Source organism: Scyliorhinus torazame, chromosome 5, assembly GCF_047496885.1.
Source record: "Scyliorhinus torazame isolate Kashiwa2021f chromosome 5, sScyTor2.1, whole genome shotgun sequence".
Lineage (NCBI taxonomy): Eukaryota > Metazoa > Chordata > Chondrichthyes > Carcharhiniformes > Scyliorhinidae > Scyliorhinus > Scyliorhinus torazame.
Window position 1 is genome coordinate 189,923,363 of NC_092711.1, and position 18,199 is coordinate 189,941,561.

The following is an 18,199-nucleotide window of genomic DNA, read 5'->3' on the forward strand; positions in this document are numbered from 1 at the left end:
GACGTACCGCCCCCCCCCCCCCCCCCGGTCCATAACCGTCTTTGTCGCCCTAAACATCGTCCATTTGCTGATCAGTATTGCCACCCCCTGGCCCTCGTCCCGTAACAGGAATGGTAGGTCTGTCCCATCGAGCCCTTTCTTAGCCGCAGTCGATCCTGCTCTCTCAGGTGCGTCTCTTGAATGAATGAATGAATGAATATTGCTTATTGTCACAAGTAGGCTTCAAATGAAGTTACTGTGAAAAGCCCCTGGTCGCCACCTTCCAGCGCCTGTTCGGGGAGGCTGGCATAGGAATTGAACTGTGCTGCTGGTCTGTTTTAGTCTGCTTTCAAAGCCAGCGATTTAGCCCAGTGTGCTAAAGCAGCCCCTCTTGGAGGAAGGTAATGTCTGCCTTCATGTTTCTTAGGTGGCTGAGGACTCTGGATCTTTTCACTGGGCCGTTCAGTCCCCTTACGTTCCAGGTGTGTGAAGGTATTCATGAGAGTGCAGAAAAGAATCAAGGAAATGGTACCAGTGATGAGGACATTCATTTTCACGGATAGATTGCAGAAATTGGGACTTTGTTCCTTGCTGAAGAGACGGTTGGTAGGAAATATGAAAGTGCAATTCAAAACGAGGAGTGACGAGGCTGAAGCTGTTCCAATGGTGGAAGGATCGAGCAGCAAGAGGTAGACATTTAAGATAACTTGAATAGAAGCAAAAGTAACATGGGAAAACTACATTGTCGTGCACTGTGTTGGAATTCGGGATGCACCTTTTCATAGTATTTTGGAGGCCGGGATAATCGGGGTATTCAAAAACGAATTGCCTCATTCTCTGAAAAGGAGGGAGAATTTCTGGGCTACGAGAAAAGGTACAGGAGTGACCCAAGTTGAAGTGGTGCTTCAGAGGACAAGCACAGTCACGGTGTATCAAATGGCCTATACGAATCGGACAATATTACTAATGTGTATGTTTTTGTGTTCGTCATCAGAAATATTTATGGCTTTTATTTTAACCACGTTTTAAGCAGCTTAATTTAAGTGTCTACCATTGAGACAATTTACAGTTAAGGCTGGGAACTGGACCCTTCTCTTTGCAAGGAGCTGGAATTAACAACTAAATTATTTGATTTGTACAAAAAACATCGAGTTACAAAGAATTGCATTTACTTTAATCGCACTGGGCAATGCAGGGATTCTGTGTTAGGTTTAGAAGAATAAAACAAAATGGTGCATTTATCAGCTTAATGTTAGCACGTCACATTTTTTTGATTGATTGACCATGCCACAAGGAGGAAAATCTGTGCTCGATGAAATCATTGCTTTCTTGGGATTATGGCAGAAGTGTTGTCAGAATGTTTATTGATTGTTTGAGAATTTCTGAAACTTGATTTACAATGTGTTTGTTAATGTTTGTGATAAGTTGTATTATTGTCCAGATAATGTAACAGATTAGCTGCTCTTTATAATCAAGAAAGTGCCATTTGTACACAATATAATGTACCTCTAAGGTCCTAGAGAACAAGGGATGGAAATTGAAGAGCCGAGTGACATACTCCTGTCCTCTAGTGTGGCTCTAGTTACAGAGGCGGGTGACACCAGGATACCCTCACAACAAGCCAAAGGAAGAGGTTAATTTTAACTATTTCTAGATACTGGATGACGAACAGTAGTAGGGATAAAAATTGAAACATGGAGCTGCTTGGTGACATTTTCGTTTCATTTCATTGTTCAATGCTTTTGCTCTGCCAGATTAAAACGTATGGTGCTCAGCATATAAGAGATAAATCTGCACGCAACTGGCAAATATATTATTACAATACACGAAATAATGGGATCGGGGATATCTTTCCAAGTCAGGGTGGTGAGTGACTTGGATAAAGATAAACATGTCGAAAGGTGTTGTCTATCCCGAAAACTGAATGCAAAACTGCTTGCCAAGGGTGGCGCAGTGGTGCACACTGCTGCCTACGGCGCTGAGGACCGGGTTTTGATCTCGGCCCCGGGTCACTGCCTGTATGGAATTTGCGTGGGTTTCATTCCCACAACACAATGATGTGCAGGTTCGGTGGATTGGGCACACTAAATTGCCCTTAATATGAAAAATAACTGAGTACAAGAAAAAAACTGCTTGCCAAAAGTACAATAGTTGTACAACAGAACAGGAAATTCAAACTCCATAATTCATCAGAAATTGTGAAGAGTTGAGAAAGGTTTGAAAAAAGGTACTGTCGGTAAAAGTTGATCATAATTGCCATATAAGGAGTAAGATTATGTGCTCAGTACACAACCACATTCCTCTGACATGTGCTCTCTTTGAAACTGAAATGTATTAATATGCCGGCATTAGGATTCTCCCTTCTCAATCACCAATACACAAATTCTGTCGCCGAACCATAGCATGAGCAGCCAAATTAAGATTCCTGCCTGTCTGATTTGCATTTTTCTCTGTGGGCCAGCAGTGAAACCACAAACCATGGCTCTATCGCGAGATTGACTCCCTACTGAAGGACACGTTTAAGGCGTTCAAGTCAGGTGACCCTGACCTATACAGGAAATCCAGGTACGACCTCCGCAAAGCCATCCGAGATGCCAAGAAAGAATATCAGACCAAGCTAGAGTCACAGACTAGCGTTACAGGCTGTCGGCGGTTGTGGCAATGCCGAAACAACATAACAGGCTGCAAAGCGAAGATGAGCAGTATCTCGAGCAGCAGCGCACCCCTCCCCGATGAACTCAATGCATTCTACTCGGTTCGAGCAGGAAACCAACGATCCACTGCCGAGTACCCTTGACACACCCAAACCCACCTTCACAGCTTCCAAAGTCAGATCGGCTTTCCTGAAAATGAACCCTCAGAAGGCAACAGGTCCAGACGGGACTCTGGTTGTGCATTCAGAGCCTGCACGGACCAGCTGGCAGATGTGTTCACGGACATCTTTAACCTGTCCTTACTCTGCTCCGAGGTCCCCACCTGCTTCAAGAAGTCTACCATCATGCCAGTGCCAAAGAAAAACCAGGCAGCATGCCTCAATGACTACCGTCCGGTGGCCCTGACTTCAGTTGTAATGTAGGGCTTCGAGAGGTTGGTCATGAAGCACATCACCTCTATACTCCCAGAACGCCCTGATCGACTGTAATTCGAATATCGACGCAATGGGTCCACAGCAGTCGCCATCTCCCTGGCCCTACTCTGATCCCTAAAGCATCTCGGCATCAAGGACTACTACATCAGACTCCTATTTATTGATTACAGCTCCGCCTTCAACACCATAATCCTAGACAAGCTCAAATCAGAGCTCCAAAACCGAGGACTTCGCTCCTCAGTCTGCAACTGGATCCTCCACTTTCTAACCCACAGACCACAATCAGTAAGAATAAACAACAACACGTCCTACACAATAGTACTCAATAAAATCCCCACAAGGCTGAATACTTAGCCCCCGACTATGTTCCCTGTACACACACGACTGTTTGGTTCCAACTCCATCTACAAGTTTGCAGACGATACGACCATAGTGGGCCGGATCTCGAATAACGACGAGTCAGAATACAGGAGGGTGATTGGGAACCTAGTGGAATTGCGCAGCGACAGCAATCTACCCCTCAATGCCCGCAAAATTAAAGATTGATCATTGACTTCAGAAAGCAAAGTATTCTATACACCCCTGCCAGCATCAACGGTGCCGAGGAGGGGATGGTTAGCAGTTTCAAATTTCTAGAGGTACGCCTCTCCAAAAATCTGTACTCGTCCACCCACGTCGACACTACCACCAAGAAAGCACAACAGCACCAATACATCCTCAGGAAACGAAGGCAATTCGGCAGGTCCACATGAAGTCTTACCAACTTTCACAGATGCACAATAGAAAGCATTGCTCCAGTACCCATCCTCCAGCAGAGTGCAATTCATCAAGCGTCCTCTACTGCAATGGAGGCCCCATTTTATTTGTGGGGTAGGGGAGGGGGTTAGTTCCGCAGGTTAGATTTTCTGAAAATACTTTACAAGACGAATGAACAGAATGCAATATAGGCGTGCGCTAAACACATCAGATGAAAATGATTTTCTTTAGAGGTTGAGTACCTCAAGAAAATTTACTTCCTTGGTAAAATCTAGCTGCCTATTTAATGCTAGAATTCTCTTGAAAGCTACCTCCAAAATCCAATGTTTTTGCTTGCAGCATTTGGATGTGGTACCTACAATATTGAAATATTCATACAGAAAATAGAACATGTAGCAAGGTTGTTTGGGTTGATTATCTCACTATTTTTCCTCAGAATCAAAAATACAAGATACAAGAATACAAGAATTGGAAATGGACGATGTGGGTCATCATTCTTGTTAAAACCCGTTGTCTGAGTTGACGAACGCGGCGGAGAGTGCAAATGCCAGGAGCTTATTCCAAGAATGATGGTCACAATCCTAACAAAGTTTCTTGGGCATCAATCCTTCCTCCAATCACTGTTAAACAGCACAAAGGTAGTGCCCTACTGTTCCACCTTCAGAAACAGCAACGGGCTCATCCAGAGCATCGAATACAATGGTAGTTATTTGCGATCGATCTTCCCATTCTGCTGAAGACGTGAGGATAAAAGCCTGAATGAAAATTACAGAAAGACATGGCATGCATCTCTTCTGTGACAGATGTGATGACGATCTCGGATCAGTATCCTATGCACCATTTAGAGTGTTTGATCGCTGAAGACCTTCATCTTTTCATTTTGATTTTTGTCTGCACTTCTTTCCAGTTGCAGTGGCACAAGGGTGTACATTGTATTCTTCTGTTTGAAGCTTAAGTAGTGTGACTCATCTTGTTTAGCTGAGTTCTATATTAAAGACAGACACAAAGTTCACTCAGTAAGCTTTGTGCCGGTGAAGGAGAGATATGCTGAGTGAGTGAGACACATTTAGAGTGGGAATTGGAACTTGGTAATTTGGGCAGTGTATAATTTGACACAGAGTGGGAGGAGATGCAGTTTCTCTTTTTGTTCTGTTTCCTTCGTTTGGCTTTGTAACTGGTAATGCGCAGGGAGAGATCCAGAGTGCAGTCCGGGAAGCAGGGAGAAAACCAGGGAGCACCCTGGGAAGGTAGCTGACATAAAATCTTATCCCCAAGGCTCCAGCGGCCTTCATTTTCGGGAGCGGGAGAGAGAGCCAGGGAGCAGCTTGGGCACAGGTAAGTGATAGATATTCTGCTATTCTGAGTGATCCGACTATAACAATGGAATAGTACGCTGAACACCAAGATTAAGAACATTAATGTATATCAATAAGAGCAATTGTCTCAATATGGCACCATGGGGATATCCGCAACAAATCTTTCTGGAGGCCGCAAAATATCCTGTGAGCATCGTCCTCTGTTCCCTGTTACTCACAAGTATGTTATCTGGCACTGTATCGAATACATTTTAATATTCCATGAACAACATATTAATATCGATACCCTCATTAATAATCGCCGTTTTAATTAATAATTACTAATTGATTATTAATAACTGATTCGAATTGGTCACTGTCACCGAAATGCTCTCCCTCCGAGGCATCTGACACCTGGCTGGTTCGTTGCCAAGCATAATATTTAATCTTTATCAGTTGTGAACAATTCTCGTGGTAGAGATTACTGGTCTGTCACCAAGGTCGGTGGAAACTAATCATTTAACAAATTAGCCATAATCCCCTGGCTCTATGGGATAATTCCGTTTTCGTCCCGAGTCATTTTCCCTCATTCTCTCACAGTTGAACTAACAATATGCCCATGGAAGAGTTTGTGAATCCGATGTATGTCGACTATACGTCACTTGTCATAATCCCTCTTCGGTTCTCGATTTTCATTTTAGCTCCGCTCTGACATTTCTGTATCAATTTGTTGTTTATGGTTTTTTTCAAATTCATTTCGGGGGTGTGAGCGTCTCTGGGTAGACCAACATTTATTGCCCTTCCCACTCGCCCTTCAGAAGGTGGTGGTGAGTTGCCTTATTAAACCGCTTTGGTCCTTGAGGTGTCTGTTCACACACTGCTGTTAGATACAGTAAGACGTTTTACAACACCAGGTTAAAGTCCAACAGGTTTATTTCGAATCACTATCGTTCGGAGCGCTGCTCCTTCCTCAGTGAATATCTGTTGTTGTAAGACTTCTTACTGTGCTCACCCCAGTCGAACGCCGGCATCTCTATATCATGTGCTGTTAGGGAGGGAGTTCCAGGATATTGCTCCTCCGACAGTGAAGAAACGGCGATATATTTCCAAACCAAGGTGGTTAGTGACTTGGAGGGGAACCTCCAGCTGGTGGGGTTCCCAGGTGTCTGCTGCTCTTGTCTTTCTAGATGGTAGTGCTCGTGGGTTTGGAAGATATTTTCTAAGGAAACGTGGTGAGTTACTTCAGTGCATCTTGTAATGGGACACATGTCTGCCACTGTTTGTCGGTGGTGGAGGGTTCGAATGTTTGTGGAAGGGGGAGCAGTCAAGTGGGCAGTTTGACCTGGATGGCGTCGAACATCTTGGGTGTTGTTGGAGTTGTAATTATCCAGGCAAGTGGAGAGTATTCTGTTACGCTCCTGACTTGTGACTTGTAGAGGGTGACAGGCTTTGGGGGGTCGGAGGTGAGTTACTCCCCATATGATTCCTAGTCTTTGACCTGCACTGGTAGCCACAGTATTAATATGGATTGTCCGGTTCCGTTTCTGATCAAAGTTAACACACAGACTGTTGTTTGTGTGGGGATTCAGAGATGGTAATGCCTTGAATATCAAGGGGAGGTGGTTAGATCCTCTCTTGTAGGAGATGATCATTGCCTGGCACTTGTATGGTGGGAATGTAACTTGCCACTTGTCAACCCAAGCCTTGTCCAGGTCGTGGACACTGACATGTCACGAAGACATTTAGGGCAGCTCGTGCTCACCACACTCTTCCGTTATTTGGTGTGAACTGCCGCCCGGGTCTTGATGTCACCAAATAACTATTTCACCTCGTATTACAATGCTGGCTGGCCTAGCTCCTTTATCTCATCTGAATCCTCCTCAGAATCCTCTTAAAGGATGGACCCGATATATTCGATCGTCTTCTGCTAAAACCTCTGCTTTATGGCAGTTACTGACACCCGAGCGGCGTCATATAGCAGGGAGCAACTGTATGTCTGAAGCAAAGGAGTAAAGGTCAATTTCTGGTTAACACTGACCTACACAATGTCTCTCGCGTGAAGCTGATCGACTAAAATACGTTTTCGTATTGAGGAGAGGTAGTTAAAACACTCCTAATGTAAATGGTTATTGCTGGTCCTATGCGTCCCAAATAAATTTCATACGGAAGTAGTAAATATTTAAATTTCCTTAGTTTGAACCAGGTGGTCATGCGCCAGGATATCATATTTCTAAATCATAGCTCATGTGTCTATCCACTTGTGCTATCGTGCTGCCCAAATAGCTTTGTACTTTCACATACATGCACCCCAAACACTTTGCCTCAAGTAGCTGAGAACGAGATGATCACCGAATCTTGATGCAACTTCAAGTTGTTGATGGGGGGGACACAATTAAAGGCAAAAAGAGGGCTCTTACAATTTTACAAACGTCCCAAATGTTTTACGGCCAAAGGATCATTTTGGAATTCTTACTCAGTGCATAGGGATGAAGTTTAAGACTATAGAGGCTGTGCTGCAACCAAATAAGGTGTTAGTGAGGTCATACCTGGAGTATTGTGTTCAGTTTTAGTCTCCTTACCTGAGAAAGAACGTACTGGCGCTGGAGGGTGTACAGAAGAGATTCACGAGGTTAATCCCAGAGTTGAGGGGGTTGCATTACGATGAGAGGTTACGTAGACTGGAACTGTACTCCTTGGAATTCAGAAGGATGCGGGAAGGATCTTACAGAAACATATAAAATTATGAAGGGAATAGATAGGATAGATGCGGGCACGTTGTTTCCACTGGCGGTTGAAAGCAGCACGAGGGAGCATAGCCTCAAAGTAAGTGGATGTAGATTTAGGACTGAGATTAGGAGGAACTTCTTCTCCCAAAGTGGTGTGAATCGGTGGAATCCCCTGCCCGATAAAACAGTTGAGGCTCCTTCATTCAAATATTTTCAAGATAAAGATAGCTAGCTTTTTGAAGAATAAAGGAATAAAGGGTTGTGGTGTTAGGGCGGGTGGGTGGAGCTGTTTCCACAAAAGATCAGCCATGATCTCATTGAATGGCGGAGCTGGCTCGAAAGGCCAGATGATCAACTCCTGCTCCTAGTTCTTATGTTCTTATAGCCATTTTCGGTACAAAACAATCGCTCAAATAGCCATGAGTCAATAACTGGCTGTATGTCATTGATGGAAGAGTAAATATAAAACACGTCACCAAAAAGCTGTTCCATCACTCTTGACAATTGTAATACAACACATTTTCTTACTTGCTCTGGAGGTCACGCAGCGATTCGATTTAACATGCTTTCGAAAGGAACACACCACAAACAATGCAACACTCTCGAGAAACTGTACTGAAGAGGCAGTCTTCATTGAGGTGTTCGAATTCTAGAGTGGAACGTTAATTCACAATGCTTTAGCCCAGGAATGATGTCGCCTGCAACTGCTGCGTGTATACGTCCTCTGCAGTACTTCACACTAAATTCAATTGTGCGTGCTTGAAGGTTGCAAAGGTAACGCACTCCCTGCCAGGTCAATCCAATATGAAATCGTGTAGATTGCCACTTGCATACTCAATGCAACTGTGCTGTACTCGCCATTTACACAGACAATAAATGTATGTGTCCTAGCCAAGTTGACATTGCCTGGTAAATTGGCCTTTCCAAAGTCAGCTAACTCCCTGTAACTGGATCATCTCACGCGAACATTAGCAAAGCAGAACACAACATATAACCTTGCACGGATGATAGTTGCTGCATTAGTCTGGAAACATCAGAACGAATTAGATTCCAGTTAAGCGGTTTCGTTTCCATCGAAATGAGCCGCATAAAATTGAGTATTCACATGTCAATGCAACGGAAACAAACGGTGAGCAACGAAGCACTGGAAAAACTGCACACTGAATAAACAAGGCTTAACTGCGCTTTCGCAGACTGAGAAAAAAGACACCTGTGGACTGACAGCACGAAATGCAATGTCTTACATTCCTCGACTTGCACAGTGAATGTAACTGGCTTTTATCTGTCTACAATGTATGTAACGGCCTGAACACAAACTTTTTATGAAGGCGACCCGAACACGTCAAAAATAACTTTAAGCATGCTCACCTGGGCCTTTCTCTACCGTATATAAGTGCACTCCATTAAAATATTCAGTACCAAACGCGGCCTTGCTGAAAAAAACGTTGACCCACAAAATGTCAATATGCTAAGCTACACGTGTACAAATTATAACGATCTGAGTAGGTCTACAATGAAGAGGAGCCAAGTGGACAAGTCATGGCGAAGGCATCCGTGCAGAACTGGATCTGTGCAACTTCTATGTAACCTTGCCGAGCTAGACGTTTCCACAGAGAAAATAACCATGCCAAGTGAAACAAGATGAGGTACAAAATTCTATAAATGCACAACAGGCCCGGTTGTATCTCTGGCGAGAGAAACTGATTTGACGTTTCAGGCCGTTACCCTTTAGCAGAACTGTAACACGTTAAGATCCAATAAGGTTTACTCACTTACATACGCAGGCACAGGGGGCGGGGCAGTAAATAGTAAAATGAAAATTGTGTGATTCAGTGGAAGGCGGCGGAGATTTAAAATAAGTGGTCTGCACAGCTAAAAGATACAACGATGTCTAGAATAATTCGTTGCATCCCGAACTGAAAGCAATTCTTATAATGATTTCCCGGTGAGGAAATATAAATTCAGCCAGTTTGCCCACATTTTCTTAAATTCACTTTGTCGAGGCCTTTCTGAAAGCTGCAGGATTTTCACAACCAGCAGAGTTAACCACATTTCTGAACAGAACCTTGTCAACTCAGGCCGTATTTGGCTGCAACTGGGCAACTGCATTCCGAATGTAACTGTGTTGAATTGGAACCCAGCACACTGAATATAGTCACTGCTTGTGGTGGCAAGGTAGAATTTAATCGTGTTGAACTGAGCTGAAGTTTTCTACTCTTAATTTAAATTAACTGACTTGTCCTGTCCATCTGAAATGTAACCACGCTGAAGAGAACTATTCCACAATTACTTTAAGCTCACTGAGACCTGTGCATCACACTGGCATTAATCTAGCTGAATTTAACCTTTTAGCTCTGGCTATAAACTGCCTGTTCCGACATGCAATTGTTGATACTTGGTGGAAACAATTTAAACTGGAGCTGTCCACGCTGATTATCAGCATGTTGAAACGGACCGCTGCAGATTGTATGAAACTGCACTGAAATGAACCAGTGAATGTATCTGCCCAGATTTGAGCATGCACAAACCGGAGGTATCTATGCTAAACTTAATCGGTTTGCAATTACTTTAAACATATGAAAGGCCATAGAGCGGCATGGTAGCGCGGTGGTTAACAATGTTGCCTACGGCGCTGATGACCCAGGTCCGATTCCGGGCCTGGGTCACTGCCTATGTGGTGTTTGCACATTCTCCCCATGCCTGCGTGGTTTTCAGCCCAGCAACCCAAATATCTGCAGGTTAGGTGGATAGGCCACAGAAAATAGCCCCTTAATCGGGAAAAAAAATTAGGTACTCTAAATTTGCTTTTTAAAAGAGGACGTGCCACCATGAATGCAAGTCTGCTGAACTGGTTATTTTCTGCAATATATTTAAATGTGATAGGTGAACATGCTCACCATGAATTGGTGCTGAGCACATTGAATATATCGATCCTGATGTCCAAAAACGAAAGAAATTATGAAAAACTGGTCTGTGAACACCGAAATTAAGGGTGATTAACTGGACCTGTCCATAAGAAACATGGTTAATAGAAGGGCAGGATTGGCAGCTGAACGTTGGAGAATATAGATGCTTCAGGAGAGATAGAGGGGGATGTAAAAGGGGTGGGGGTGTAGCATTACTGGTTAAGGAGAATATTATAGCCGTACTTCGGGAGGACGTCTTGGGGAGGCAATCTGGGTAGAGCTCAGGAACATGAAGAGGGCAATCACAATGTTGGGTATTTATTACAGCCCCCCACCCTCCCTCCAACTGCCAGCAAGAGATAGAGGAGCATATAGGTAGGGAGATTTTGGATAGGTGCAAAACTAACAGGGTTGTGGTGGTAGGAAGTTTTAATTTCCCCTATATCGACTGGGACTCATTTAGTGCTAGGGCTTTTCATGTGGCAGAGCGGGTAAGGTGTATCCAGGAAGCATTCTTGATGCAATATTTAGATAGTCCAACTAGGGAAGGGGTTGGACTGGATCTGGTATTGGGGAATGAGCCTGGACAGGCGGTTGAGGTTTCAGTAGGGGAACATTTTGGGAGTAGTGACCACAATTCCGTAAGTTTGAGGGTACTTTTGGACAGGGATAAGGGCAACCCTCGTGCTAAACTGGGGTAAGGCAAATTACGATAACATTAGAGAGGAATTGAAGAATTTGGATTGGTGTGGATATTGGATAATAAATCAACATCGGACATGTGGGCGTCTTTCAAGCGACAGTTGATTAGGATTCAGGAAAGTCACGTTCCTGCGAGAATGAAGGATAAATAGAGGAAGGCCTTGGATAACGAGGGATATTGTGAACCACATCAAAGAGAAAAAGGAGACTTTTGTATGATCTAGAAGGATGGGAACAGTCGAAACACTTGAGGAGTATAAAGAAAGTAGGAAGGTACTGAAGTGATAAAATAGGAGGGCTGGAGGGGTCATGAAAAGTTCTTGGCAAGTAGGATTAAGGTGAATCCCAAAGCTTTGTATTCATATGTAAAAAGCAAGAGGGTGGCCAGAGAATGGGTTGGGCCATTTAAGGACAGTGACGAAAATCTATGCGTTGAGCCAGAGGAAATGGGTGAGGTACTAAATGAATTATTTGCGTCAGTGTTCACTAAGGAACGAGACTTTGTGGAAGATGATTCTTGGGTAGGGCGCGTGGACAGTCTGGATCATGTTAACATCGAAAACAAGGAGGTATTGGGTCTTTTACAGGATATTAAGGTAGATATGTCTCCTGGGCCAGATGGGATTTATCCCAGAATTCTGAGGGAAGCAAGGAAGGAAATTGCTGGGCCCTTGACTGACATCTTTGTATCCTCATTGGCTACAGGTGATTTCCCAGAGGACTGGAGAATAGCTAATGTTGTACCGTTGCTTAACAAAGGTAGCAGGGATAATCTTGGAAACTATAGGCCGGTGAGCCTCACGTTGATAGTCGGTACATTATTGGAGAGAATTCTCAGGGACAGGGTTAATACCCATTTGGAAACATATGGACTCATAAGCGATAGACAGCATGGCTTTGGGAAGGGGAGGTCGTGCCTTGCTAACTTGATCGAGTTTTTTGAGGAGTTAACAAAGATGATTGATGAGGGGAGGGCGGTGGATGTTGTTTACATGGACTTCAGTAAAGCCTTTGACATGGCAGACTGGTACAAAAGGTGAAGTCACACGGGATCAGAGGTGAGGTGGCAAGATGGATACAGAACTGGCACGGACACAGAAGGCAGAGGGTAGCTGTAGAAGGGTTTTTTTCTGAAAGGAAAGTTGTGACTAGTGGTGTTCCACAGGGATCTGTGCTTGGGCCTTTGTTGTTTGTGATGTACATAAACTATTTTGAGGAAATGTAGTAGGTTTGATTAGTAAGTTCGCGGATGACACCAAGGTTGGTGGGGTGGCAGATAGTGTTGAGGATTGTCAGACGATACAGCAGGACATAGATAGGTTGGAAACTTGAGCAGATAAATGGCAAATTGAGTTTATTCCGGAGAAATTTCAGTTAATGCATTTTGGTAGGTCTAACACAGAGGAGAAATATACCGTAAATGGAAAAACTCTTAGGAAGAAAGAAAGTCAGAGACATCTGGCGTGCAGGTCCACAGATTTTTAAAGGTGGCAACACAAGTGGACAAGATAGTCAAGAAAGCATACGGAATGCGTCCCTTCTTTGGACTCGGCATCGAGTATAAAAACAGGCAAGTCATGCTACAATTGTATAGAACCTTGGTAAGGCCGCACTTGGAATATTGCGCACAATTCTATTCCCCATACTACCTGAAGGATGTCGAGCCTTTGGAGAGGGTGAAGAGGAGGTTTACCAAGATGTTGCCAGGCCTGGAGGGTGTTGGCTAAGTGGAGAGGCTGAATAGGCTCGCTCTGTTTTCATTAGAAAGATGGAGTTTGAGGGGTGACCTGATAGAGGTCTACAAAATTAGGAGGAGCATGGATAGAGTGGAGGCAGGTGCACTTTCCCTGGGTGGAGGGGGTCAGGCACCATATGACATAGGTTTAAGGTCCGTGGGGCAAAGTTTAGAGGAGATGTGCGAGGCAGGTTTTTTACACATAGGGCGGTGAGTGTCTGGAACGCGTTGCCAGGGGAGGTTGCGGGAGCAGATACATTCAAAAGGCATCTTGACAAACAGATGGAATAGATGGGTCTAGAGCGACACGGCACAAGGAAGTGCTGAGGGTTTTGGCAACGGTTGGTATCATGACCGGTACAGGCTTGGAGGGCCGAAGGGCCTGTTCCTGACTGTATTGTTCCTTGTTGTTTGAAATACAGGAACAGCTGTGGCACAGTTTGCAAGCAATCTTAGAGAGGTTTGGAACAATGTTGCTTGTGAACAATGGTCATGCGGCCTTAGCAGTAACAACGAGGGAGAGCTTGGCAGCCTTTTCCTTTCAGATCAGGAAAACTGATCAGTAAGACCTTGCTCTGAATGACCCATTCCTAATTCCACAGGTCGCAAGTGCGTGGGGAGAGAGGGTGCCGCATTGATACATTCCCTCATTAAATTGGCCCCTTAAAAATCCCTTTACAGCAGTTAGTGCCATGAATAGCGAAAGTCCCTTTGTCCTTTACTTCGCTCCAATGCAGCTTAAGGCATACTTCACTGCTTTCGCTTCATGTAGACTGAATGAGGAGGTTGAGCGGGACAGGGGCTTCAGAATTGCAACGTGAATAAGTGCGCCTAAAGTGGCAATCCGTTGGATACTGTCGCTCTGAGAAATTGGCGGGCCGGTGTTTTATGGGATGTCAAAGTCACTCTGAAAGCCTGAATGTTTAATCCATTCATTATTTTACTTCATTCTTTAGACTCTCTGGTTAGTTGCATAGCACATACGAACATAAGAAGTAGGAGCAGGAGTAGACCATCTGGCCCTTCGAGCCTGATCCGCTATTCACTGAGATCTTGGCTGATCTTTTGTGGACTCAGCTCCACCCTCCCGCCCGAACACCATAACACTTTATTGATTTATTCTTCAAAAAACTGGCTATCTTTATCTTGAAAACATATAATGAAGGAGACTCAATTATTCATTGTGCAGGGAATTCCATAGATTAACAACCCTTAGGGCGCAAAGGTTCCTCCTAAGCTCAGCCCTAAATCAACTTCCCCTCACTTTGAGGCTCTGCCCTAGTTCTGCTTTCACTCGCCAGTGTAAACAACATCCCCACATCTATCCTATCTATTCCCTTCATAGTATTATATGATGCTATAAGATCCCCCGCCCCCCCCCCCCCCGCATCCTTCTAAATTCCAACGAGTACTGTCCCCGTCTACTCAATCTCTCCTCGTAACCCAACCCCCTCAACTCTGGGATTAACCTAGTGAATCTCCTCTGCACACCCTCCAGCGCCAGTACGCCCTTTTTGAGGTAAGGAGACCAAATCTGAACACAATACTCCAGGTGTGGCCTCACTAACACCTTACTCAGTTGCAGCATAACCTCCCTAGTCGGAAACCTCATCCCTCAAACAATGAAGGATTAAACTCCATTTGCCTTCTTAATCACCTGTTGCACCTGTAAACCACTTTTTGCGACTCGTGCACTAGCACACCGAGGTCCCTCTGCACAGCAGCATGGTTTAATATTTTATCATTTAAATAATTATTCCTTTTGGTGTTATTCCCACCAAAATGCATAACCCCAAATTTGTAGGACAGGTAAGAGTCAATCAAATGTTGTCATCCGTAATCACATCTCGTCAAGACTAGCTAAGGATGGAAAACTCCGTGTTTTAATGTGAAATGGTCAGTGAGCCAAAGAGTGTTTTACAACAATCGATAGCTTCATGATCATGCATTTCTCGGATCAGAATTGAACACGATTCTCCAAGTGTGGCCTAACTAAGGTTCTATACAGCTGCAACATGACTTTCCAATTCGTATACTCAATGCCCCGGCCAATGAAGGCAAGCATGCCGTATGCCTTCTTGACTACCTTCTCCACCTGTGTTGCCCCTTTCAGTGACCTGTGGACCTGTACTTCTAGGTTTCTTTAACTTTCAATACTCTTGAGGGTCCTACCATTCACTGTATATTCCCTACCTGCATTAGACCTTCCAAAATGCATTACCTCACATTTGTCCGGATTAAACTCCATCTGCCATCTCTCCGCCAAATTCTCCAAACAATCTAAATCCTGCTGTATCCTCTGACTGTCCTCATCGCTATCCGCAATTTCACCAACATTTGTGTCGTCTGCAAACTTACTAATCAGACCAGTTACATTTTCCTCCAAATCATTTATATATACTACAAACAGCAAAGGTCCCAGCACTGATCCCTGTGGAACACCACTGGTCACAGCCCTCCAACTAGAAAAGCATCCTTCCATTGCTACTCTCTGCCTTCTATGACCTAGCCAGTTCTGCATCCACCTTGCCAGCTCACCCCTGATCCCGTGTGACTTCACCTTTTGTACTAGTCTACCATGAGGGACCTTGTCAAAGGCCTTACTGAAGTCCATATAGACAACATCCACTGCCCTACCTGCATCAATCATCTTAGTGACCTCCTCGAAAAACTCTATCAAGTTGTGAGACACGACCCCCCTTCACAAAACCACGCTGCCTCTCACTAATACGTCCATTTGCTTCCAAATGGGAGTAGATCCTGTCTCGAAGAATTCTCTCCAGTAATTTCCCTACCACTGAAGTAAGATGTATAATTTCTTTCTTGTTGGAGCTGGGCTGGTGTGTATATTGTTGTCAAATTATTAGCATAGACTTAAATATTCTCTAGTTATTGCTGAGATAGATTAGGGCAGTTTAATTACCATTTAACGTACTGACTGATCATCTGGGAAGCGAGATTGTGTGTGGCTGGACAATAACAGGGAATGGCCGAATCTGCTGTCAAATTCAAAGTGGATTTTACTGCCTTAATCATTGAACTAATCTAACAATTAGTCGCAGTGGATATTTTACTCCATTCTTTAACTTGTCTCTGAATTTACTCTGAGCCCCTGCATAAATAAATGGGTTGATACAGGAACTCAAAAGTTGAAGCATGTATGCTTTTTCCTCAAGAACGAATGTTAATTCATTGATGTCAGAGCTTGAAAAGTAACTAACGTTTGCGATCTGAACAAAGAGGAAAGTCATAACATACAACAAATACAGCAGAATAAAGCTTCCTGACACACAAAACAGTAAAACAATGGATTTTTTCCGCCTCTCCATCTCTGGATCACTCTCATTCTCTCCATTGATCTGGGCTCTGAGTCTCCTGCGGGCTTTACTGGCTATTAGAATGTTTCTGACAGTCAGAGCATTGAGCAATAGAATCAGAATGAATGGGAGACAAGGGGTTAAAATGTGATGTATGCAGTCAAAGGCAATCCATGCACTTGAGGTATAATAGCTTAATTTGATGTCGCAAAACCAGGGCATATTGTCACTTATGTACAAAGGTTCGTGTATAAAATACAAGAAGATGTTTTTTAGACAGCTGAGAATGCTTACAGTTCCTATGACACGCACGGCCGTTTTCTGGGAACAATATTTTAATTTAATCTTCTGGAAACAAATGGCCACAAATCGATCAAAGGTGAAGGCCACAGTTAACCAAGCAGAAATGTCTATGGATGCATATATTAAGACAATACGGAGACTGCACACTGGTGTGATGGAGAGTAAACTGAATGGGAAGTAAATACCAGTAATCCGGTTGAATATCACAGCGGTTATAATGAGCAGCAGATCCGACACGGCCATGGACACCATGTAGTAAGTTATACATTTGGAGAGTCCACATCTTCCTCGGGACAGGATCACAATCACCGCCAGGTTAGCTGCAAGAAAGGAGAGAGGGGAAGAGGGGAAGAGACTGTGTATATGTGATTTTGCGCGGGAAATAGGATAGGAATACTAATCCTCAGTTTCCAAACTAAATTAACAATTTGTCAGGATTCTGCGTGATCTTTTACATGTCAGATATTGTCACGAGTTAGGCATTTGCAATAGGCAATTACTTCCGCATTAATAATTGACATCCAGATTAACGAAAATGCAGGTCAATGGTACAGGACAGCCGAATAATTTTATGAAAACTTACAAATAGCAAACTGCATAAAAAACAGAAAACCAACATAGAGTCGAATAGACGATAAAACAATAGGTACGCAAAGCAGTGCAGGAAATATTGACCTGGGTAACTAAGAAAATAAGCAACGAAAACTGTCGAGACTAAGACGAGCGCGATTATTTCTCGCTCAGGGTTTATAGCGGTCTATCCCAGTCAGCTATTAAAAACACATTATCTCATGTGAGCTCAAAACTATTCACATATTGCAAACAATGAAATGGGAATGACAGTTTTATGACTTTGCGGACGGGTTGATGTTTTGTTACTGCAAATATAACTCAGATCACCACTGAATAGTCAGCTGGATGTTTAATATCGATCTTAACCATTGGAACTGACATATAATGAGGCCTCATTCGGAGTTAGGTCCGCTGAGCAAAGCAGCACTTCCGCCAAATTGCATTGCGCTGCCTGAATAAACGATTGATGTAGTTTAGAGCTACTATTTTAAGTCAATTACTTTTGCTTCATATCGTAGAGATGCCACAAATTAGGCAGCGTCACTCAAAGTTCAGAAAATAGTGACGACGACAATCTGGGACAATGCCAGGTGCTATGAGTAGAAGGGGATTCCTCACTCCGTAGAACCGTGAGCAGAGGTTAATGGAGAAGAGGAGCAGTGTGTGTTAGAGGCTAAGCAGAACAACAGCCTTTTGAGTTTGATGCAAAAACCTACCTTTCAACAGATGGTCAATATTACATTGTAAACTTCTGTCACCCATGATGTCCTTTCAACAAATGTATTATTTAAATGCGGTCGTGTGATATGCACTAGTAGT

General features: G+C 43.8%; 1 pseudogene; it reads right to left on the reverse strand.

The window, feature by feature from the left end:
• Positions 1–4,323: 4,323 nt before the first annotated feature.
• Positions 4,324–18,199, reverse strand: part of LOC140418091 (putative divalent cation/proton antiporter TMEM165) — a 181,587-nt pseudogene continuing 167,711 nt past the window's right edge.